Source organism: Engraulis encrasicolus, chromosome 19, assembly GCF_034702125.1.
Source record: "Engraulis encrasicolus isolate BLACKSEA-1 chromosome 19, IST_EnEncr_1.0, whole genome shotgun sequence".
In the NCBI taxonomy this organism is placed as follows: Eukaryota; Metazoa; Chordata; class Actinopteri; order Clupeiformes; family Engraulidae; genus Engraulis; species Engraulis encrasicolus.
This window is the reverse complement of record NC_085875.1, coordinates 36,973,740-36,982,749: the sequence shown is the minus strand read 5'-3', so window position 1 is coordinate 36,982,749 and position 9,010 is coordinate 36,973,740. Positions and strand designations below refer to the sequence as shown.

At 42.4% G+C, this 9,010-nt stretch overlaps 2 long non-coding RNA genes across 3 annotated transcripts; one reads left to right on the top strand and one right to left on the bottom strand.

The window, feature by feature from the left end:
- Nucleotides 1-936: 936 nt before the first annotated feature.
- On the top strand, nt 937-2,442 carry LOC134470159 (uncharacterized). The gene is made up of 3 exons (XR_010039163.1): nt 937-1,461; nt 1,873-2,012; nt 2,172-2,442. It is a non-coding gene; the product is annotated as an uncharacterized LOC134470159 (long non-coding RNA).
- LOC134470160 (uncharacterized) lies at nt 2,392-5,272 on the bottom strand. 2 transcript variants are annotated; one of them, XR_010039165.1, is made up of 3 exons: nt 5,072-5,272; nt 4,435-4,492; nt 2,392-3,290 (listed from the first exon to the last, which is right to left on the bottom strand). It is a non-coding gene; the product is annotated as an uncharacterized LOC134470160 (long non-coding RNA). The 2 variants fall into 2 exon arrangements; XR_010039164.1 differs by lacking the exon at nt 5,072-5,272 and having other exon boundaries at nt 4,435-5,042.
- Between the last annotated feature and the right edge of the window lie 3,738 nt (nt 5,273-9,010).

Below are 9,010 nucleotides of genomic sequence, written 5' to 3'. Positions count from 1 at the left end.
ATTTTTGAACTATGTAAGTGAAAACACGATTTATTGGGAAACTTGTTTGTGGCTGTGGTGATCACACGCATTCACTGCTACGACGCCTCGGAGTTGCCGCTTCACAAGACAGCTGTGACGTTACACAGAAGTGTGTGGGGATTGGTTGTTTGCCATCCAATTGCGTGGCGTTGAGTGCTGAAGCAACCGTTTATCCCGCCCACACTGCTGCCCAGCCCTCCTAGACCCTGGTACAGCTTTTTGCTGTACGGCGTCTAGATTTCTAGGCTATGCGAATCCTAGATTCCCCACCCACGCAATGGCTCCTCCAGTTTGGTTCGTGAGGATTGTTTTTGTTGGGCAAAAAGAACAGTTTGGATTACTGGATTGTATGACTTCACTGATCAGTTTGTGTGGACTTCTGTGGAACCTGGAAGCTGACAGGTATCTGCGCTGCTTCTAAAAGTGGCAAATGCATCATATCTGTGCTAGCTGATGCTAAAATTACACATTGGGTGTCGTTGAATGTACCCACACAGGAAGCCAATTCACTCTAAAGCATTTTGATACATATTATGAGCTTCAGATAAGGCTAAACGATTCACCGATATCGCCCACTTTAATGGAAATCAGCGCAATTGGCTAACTTTGCGCAGCCCGCACACTTTATTTTAGGGATACATCTATTAGCACTAATACATACAATATTAATGCCTGTATAAGTCACTTGTAAGGCATGTACTAAGCAAAATAGACATCATGTATTCACAAATGTCTTGTTCATGCCCAATTAGGGATTTATTACTAATATAACCTTAGTAAGGACCAGTAAGCCTATATTTCTATGTATTAGTAAGTAGTACGTAAGTGGAAGAATACAATGTGTATAAGCTCCCGACACACTGTGTGAACAAACCCTGAACAGTGGGTTTACATGCAGCACTTTTTTCTAGTCTGATTAGACTAATCAGATTACAATTCTGAATTCACCTGTGTACATGGACCATGTTCTATTCCGATTTTGGCCATTTGCATTGACGTCACAATATCACGTAATATTGTTTTCCTGGACGGCGGAAGTATACATATATATGTTATATTTCATAAACTAGACAGAAATACGCAAACGGAGACAACTTTGACCGTGAAATACAAAATAAACACTAGTTCTCCTGACCTATTTGTTCACTGGCGGCCAAGTGAATTTAAAAAAAATGTATATTCTGCGCCACTAGGTGGCATAACTGGGACGGTGGTCTACGGAAACCTGGGAGAAGAAGAGGCGAATGTTGTTGCTTCCAGTACGAAGGCCTACTTACTCTGCCAGCGATTTACCATATCACCAGTAAATTTAAGAACTATGAAAGTTATGAGCTTAAAACCGAGCCACTCATTGCCAGCTACAAATCCTTGCTTGCACCTTTGCATTTCTTCATTGCTAGCTGGGCACCGCGGCAGCATCCTCGTCATGGCATGGCACAGGTAAGATGAGGCTAATCTACTACCAGCTACAAGACCACTTTTGTACATTTGTTTCAGGCATTTATCGATTATTTGACAAAGTGGCCTTCTAAATGTAATATATTTTCTTCTCGTATTTTGTGGGCTACTTGGTTTCACTTAAGTTGTGTAGTGTGATCCAAGTGTAGTCTATTTCATGTTGTTTCAGCCACGTTTGCACAATGTAATGTGAAGTTTTTCAATGTTTCAAATCGGTGTTGCATTGCACATGTAGAATCAGGTACAGTAGGCTACAGATATCAAGGTGCATTATGCATATTTTTATATTTGCATTCAAATTAGCTCTAATGTATCTTCAAATAGGTATGTAATAGCAGGACATCTTATTAAATCTTCACACATGTAGGCCTATACACTTTTTTGTCATTGCAGGTTCATCTGTCAGGTGGTCAGCACCCAGACTAAAACCATGGGTCATGGTGAAGAAGGATAAAAGTAAACTGTTGTATGCCAAAGGTTGGCCAGGATTATGTCCAAGAATTGCACTCCAGTAGCAGGTAAAGACATGAATGGTGAGTTGGGATGAGGGCTATTGTCTGGCATCACATTTTAATTCAGACGATATTTGTACTAGAATTGTAGGAGTTAATTATTCAGTACTGTACCAGTACATTACTGCATGGCTAGATTCATTTAAATAACACTTTCTTTATTTCTTTCTTTTTAATTAGGTGGGGAGCCAACATGAGGTTTCCAGAGAGGCTTCTTTCGCTTGGGCTTTGCAGCAGCACCAGGGCCTTCACCATCAGTGATGCTGGTCTCCTTATCCATCTTGCCTACCAGTACATTCCTCCCCTGATGCATTGATCTCCTGTACCTGTTGTGGAAGTTGTCAGGGACAACGAGCAGTTGTGATAATAATTAATTACTGAAATGATGAAGTCCATCCCGGCATGACTTGCTTATTTTATTGTGCACACTAATACAACAACTTCAAACATCTTCTGTCTGTCTATCTTGAGTCTATAGTCTATACTAATTACTCTACAGTATTGTCCGTACATCTCAGGTGACTGGTCCTTTAGCTCAGCGGTATCGTGCATACCCGAACTGGAGCGTTGACTAGGAGGTGGTGGGTTTGAGCCTCCTGTGGCGGACTGTGCAGAAACACAGCAGATACATATGCAAACCAACAAAATCAGCAAGGGATCAAATATGAATTACTCTCACGGTATCACAGGATGGTTGTCACAACAATACACTGCAAATCAACAAGCCACATGTACCAAGCCAAGTTGCAAGGATAATATAGCCCAACGTGTGAAGACATAGGTTGCTGTCAGAGGTTAACCCAGTGGTTCTCAAACTTTTTCCCTCATTCCCCACTTCAGAGGGTCTGAATGCTTCCGAGCCCCCCCAAGCAACAGCAGTACTCGCGCAGACTGATTTTGCGATCGCTGCGCAGAATCAAAGGAAAGGTGATGACTGGTGAAATTAAACAAAGAGGGACTGCAGTCGAATGCAGATGTGTGTTCATTTCCTATGGTATTCAAATTAATGACAATTAATAATATAAATAATGTTGGTGAGGGCTTTAAACCTATTGACATATTGGCGAGACAGGAAATCATTTCCTTGGGGAAAAAACCCAAAATCAGATGTCACAAGCCCCCCCCCGAGATGCCTTTGCGCTCCCCCAGGGGGGCTTACGCCCCACTTTGAGAAACACTGGGTTAACCTAAAACAATTTGGACTGGGAGCTTGGTTTTAGATAGGTTCAGCTGCAGAGTGTGTTCCTTCATCCGGGTGGACAGGTGAGGGAGATGAGCAGATATGGTGTCGTCGTCTGGCTGAAATGACAGGTACAGTTGCAAAAGAATATGTTAATTAGCAGGAAAGAAAAAATACAGTAGGCATTCACTCCAGGTTGTGCAAAGTATAACCCTTTCTCATGGAGCCCTTGGCCCTTTATATAATTTTATTTAGCCCACAATAATAATTTCAAACGTATGTAACAGTTGGTATACATATGACTTGTTCATAAAGGTTGGAGCAGACTTCATAATAAGTTTTTCTTCTTTTAAGAGTGCTGACCAAAATATTGTATAACTGAAAAATGAGAAAAGGTTGCACCATGCATAGGTTTCTTTATTATTATTACACAGACGTGTTTCGGCGTTCTGCCTTCCTCAGTGTGCCTACAGTCTACATATGACTTGAACATGAAATATGGGTATGCACACAAGGAATTGTGTGAGCCCTGTCTACGTAGTGTAAAAGAGCACATACTAGTGTATTAATAGGGAAATCTCTCACTCGGCAGGTATAGTAGGATACATTAGAATGTGTGTTGGTACAATATGAGAAATTTGTCTTGCTTTAAAATGCATTAGGCCTACTCATGCATAGCTTCTTTTTTAAACTTGTTACCAAAATGGAAAAGTAACATTATTTGTTACTCAAGACTGTGATGTTATAACAGTCATGGGTGAGCGGGGCAGTCATGGGTGAGCGGTTAGGGCGTCAGACTTGCATCCCAGAGGTTGCCGGTTCGACTCCCGACCCGCCAGGTTGGTGGGGGGAGTAATCAACCAGTGCTCTCCCCCATCCTCCTCCATGACTGAGGTACCCTGAGCATGGTACCATCCCACCGCACTGCTCCCCATGGGGCGCCACTGAGGGCTGCCCCGTTGCACGGGTGAGGCATAAATGCAATTTTGTTGTGTGCTGTGGAGTGCTGTGTCACAATGACAATGGGAGTTGGAGTTTCCCAATGGGCTTTCATGTTGATGATGCAGTTCACTTTATAGAAAACAGTTGAGTTGCACAGCAATCCCATCTATATCAAAGGGATAGGCGTGGGCATGCACTTTGCATTTAGGAAATGTGAATCTGAGTTTTGACATCCCTGCCATGGACAACATTTCTATTGTGTCAATTACGGAACACATAACAAGGCAAAACCTGAGAATGATTACTGCTGTGATAACTCACATCTTGCCGTTTCTTCATGAAGCTGATCTCAGCAGGGTCCAGTGCACTGGTGGATCCGCTACAGGGAGAAAGAATATATTAGCCTAAACTTCTATAGGCCTACCATTACATGTAACGAAAAGTAGTCGGCTGTATAACCAGAGTAAATAAAGTGCATGTCGTATACCGGTAGTTGATAAGCTGTTTCGGGTAGCCTACGAGAGCGAGTGTTCAGCAAATGTCACAGAAGCTGCCACAGACTTGACAGGAGGTGTACGGTCTGATGCATTGCAACTTCGACACGTAGGGCGCTTTCCATTACAACCCAGGGCAGCAGGGTCTTGCACTCATTTTGTTTAGATTAGAAATAATTCTACATGTTTTTTCCCTCATCAGCCAATGTCAAGGTGAAACGTATATGTGACGGTGGTGAAGAATATTTGCAAAAACAACTGTTCGCTCTACTGGCTAGTTATGCTAACTAGATAAGCTGTTATGGTAACTGACCTAGCTTATTGTTCGCGCACGAAAGAAAATACCTTGACACCGTGATAAAATGAGCCCTCCTGCTCATCATAAGACACATCTTCATCGTAGATATTTTAAAATAAAAAAAACTCTACAGTCATATTAAGGCCAAACTTGAGAAGAAACTTACCACTTTGACACAACAAGAAGTCTAGAAATCAACTCCACTCCCTGGTCCTTCAGGTGTCTGACTTCATACAGTAGTAGACGGGCTCTTGAACGTTTTGATGTTGATGTGCCTGGACGAAATTATATACTCGTTATCAGATCCAGCCAATGACCTCCTTGGATCCAGCTTTTTTTCACTTCACGCTCCCGCAGAACCATCGGCAAGGGGGTCTAAGGCCGGAGATCCATTATAGCGTTACGTTATCGCAGCTCGACGTACTGGATGTCCCAGTGTCGACGCACTGCTACTACAGCTCGCGTGGCCCGGGAGTTATATACAGGAAGTATATCAATCGACATTTCTAGCCGTTTTTATCCATATAGCAAACCAACTGCCCCTAAATTACAGTTCAAAATGCTCTTACCGAACTCGGCACATGTGTTTTTTTCACACACAGCTTGCCTCGTGTTGTTATGCTTATGGTCGAAATCGAACATAATCATTTGAACCCAGGCATCATAAGCACATGCAACATACATGCTTGTAGTCTATATTTTGTACATCCAAAAGTTCGACAGATGTCAAAAATCTACTTTTACCGAGGGAAATGCACCTTCGTGATGACCACAGGTATCATGGGACATCTTCATGTAATCAACAGTCATTGGGTAACGCAGTCCGTCAGCCGCTGCTAATTTGCATAACTTTCAGGAGAGCTCAACTTTTTGACGTGCCACCGGAGCCACGCTCGCCGTGCCGGAATCCCAACATGCATTGCGAGTCCGGTAACGACGATATGCCGCATTTCATTGAAAATGAATTGAATGCGTTGGTACGGCTTGCGTCAAACTGACTAGTGGATGGGCACCGTAATACGTCACTGGTCTATTCCGATCACAGTATACATGGGCACCTAATCGGAATAGGAACGGAATACACCACCTTATCTATTCCGATCAGAAATCTAATCGGATGCGAATATCTAATCGGATCAGGGGCGTTTACAAGAGTTTTTCTATTCCGATTAAGCACTTATTCCTTTTCTAATCGGATTAGAGGACTTCATGTAAACCCAGTGTGAAACAGATGTGGAATAAGGGTCCCTATTCTAAGGTGATGCATTGCTCAGCCCAGATGGCTTAGGGCCCCCGCACTACCAAGGTCCCCCTCAATACCTAGGGCCCCCACACCACCCAGGCCCGCACTTCCTAGCCCCCCCTGATCAGTAAAGTGTAATGGTATTTTAAATTATTAATATATTCTTAGTTGAAACATTTACTTTTTCTTATACATATCAATGCTAGGAAGGTAACAGGAGCCACTATATCGCAAGGATTGAACGTACACTTGTCAATGACGGTGGGTTGGTGAGATGTTATTTTTTGGTGAGATGATTTTTTTTAAATTGTAAAACTCTCAAATTAAATGCAGAACATTAGAATAATAGTTTTGAAGCGAAACTAAACTATTCTTTTGTGATAATTAAGTTAATGTTTGAGAACATTAGCTTCAAGAAGTACAGTGTATGATGGGTACGCAATCAAGGCCTAAAGACAATACCTACCCGGCTCGGAGCCTACCTATGTCCTTAGCTCCTCCCCTCACTCGTGCAATTTAGTTGTTATCCAAACAATTTGCCATGTACGTAACAACAGAAATATTATCATTGCTGCATTGGCCATGCATTGCATTTCTGACCAAGGGCGTACCCATCATGCACTGCACTTCTTGGAGCTAGGTTTCTCAAACATCAACAACAACTTATTTATCACAAAGGAAAAGCTTATTTTCTCTTCCAAACTATTACTCATCTTTATATTCTGCATTCATTGTAGGGTTTTTACAATTAAAACCAATTGGTGTATGAAAAAATGACATCTCACCACCCCACCGTCATTGAGAAGTTTACGTCCAATCCTTGAATGCTTCCTGTCACACCTCATCATACTGAGTGGAATAAGTGAGATTTTCATATCTAATTCCACTGATGCTGGATCAGACAAGTTCTTACACTTTGCTTCCGGTGGTGCGGCTGGGTAGAGTGGGGCCCCTAGGTAGTGCAGGGGCCCTAAGCCATCTGGGCTGAGCAATGCTTCACTTTAGAATGGGGACCCTTATTCCACATCTGTTTTCACACTGTTCAGGGTTTGTTCACACAGTGTCCAGGAGTTTATACACATTGTATTCTGGTCCTTACTGCTTACTTATAAATAGAAATCTAGGTCTACTAGGTCTTTACTAAGGTTATATTGGTAATAAATCCCTTATTGTGCATGAACAAGACATTTGCGAATAAATGTCTAACAACTGTCTGATTTTGCTTAGTACACGCTTTACAAGTTACTTACACAGGCATTAATATTGTATGTATTAGTGGTAATAGATGTATCCCTAAAATAAAGTGTTACCAAAAATGTATATTCTGATTGTGTTCATAATCATTTTCAGCAAGCGTTTCCATGCCATGAGGACCTGACATTTTTACAGAAGCATTCCTGTGTGGTTGCAATAATTTTCGTATTCGGTTTGAAAAAAAAACCCTCATTTCATTCTTGTGCAGCTGTGGCATAACTGGGAGCCTCTGACCCATGACCCTTAAATAACCCCCAGAGGTTAGTCCGGCGCCCTTGTGTGGTGTGGTTAGTCTGCCGTCTATTTTCACATGGCCCACCTAATACTACTGATCACAGGCTGATTTTCAATACAGGTCACTTGTTCTTTTATGACTTAACGACTTTCGTTTTTTACACTATTTTACACCAGCTTTATTGCCCAAGCTACCCTTGACTTAGCAATAGCGAAAGAAGCAAACATTTTTCATCCTACCCTGACTGTGTTGCTTGCGCGGAGAGTTCGCATTGACAGCTAACCCATGAGGGCAACACTTTACATTGTTTTTTAAAGGCCAACTTCCGATAAAACTCAGTTTTACTCACTCCTTTCGAAGATCGGACGGTCACCCCAAGTTAAACTCACTTGCAAGGCTCTCATAGCGGTGCGTCAACTCTCCTGGCTGTGTTTCCCGGTGTTTCCCAATTTACATAAATAATGCAGAGAAACGAGCGAATCACGAAAGCCTTTCTGTGTTTCGTCACGTCGAAAGAAGGCGTTGCCCACAAAGGTTTATATCGACCCATTTATCTAAAAACATGTCGAGTAATTTTTTTCTGCTTGTTTTCAAAACAAGCAACGTCTGGTGGCCCGAAACATAGCTTAGCTTAGCTATCAGCTGGTTGCTACTCTCAGGTACACACACAGCACAAAGCCTCATACATAAAGCCAACTCACTCTGGTTGCTCCGTGCCTGCAGCAAGCCTAGGGGTCGCTGTCGAAAGAGCACAGCCCTGAATGGAGCCTGCACGCCTCCGCTGGCGCCCCTATAGTGCAGTACCACCAGGGGAAGTGGCGACTCTGTTTGCCATTACATTCTCTCCAAGAACTTGAGGACTGAGCCAATCAGAGACGCGTTTCTTCGAGAGCAGGAGGAGTGAGCCAATCAGAGACGCATTTCCACGAGAAACACGGAACACTCTCTCGTTTCTCCACAAGCCACATTGCCAGCTTGCAAAAACGTCTTGAAACAAAGCAACCAGCGCGTTTTTTAAAACAGGACCAACGCGTAACACATTCAATAACATTGGGGAACACGGCAGTATTAATGAAATAAAGTTGAGAGGCGATCTTTAAACGTCTTAACATACTCCAACAATTATCCCAAACATATGCATCATCAGCAGACACCTTATTACGAGGCTATACTGTTGTGTGTTTGACTCAAGAAGAGTGAAAAGGTGTTTAAAACAATGTGTTTATGTGTTATGAAAAATATTATATTTGTGAAAATAGGCAACATAAAGAACTACTAAAAAATGCACACACAAACTCAACAGTAAAATGAATTTGTTTGTTCTCAGGTTTACTACCCATGATGGAAAAGAACATGTGTCTCATACTGCACAA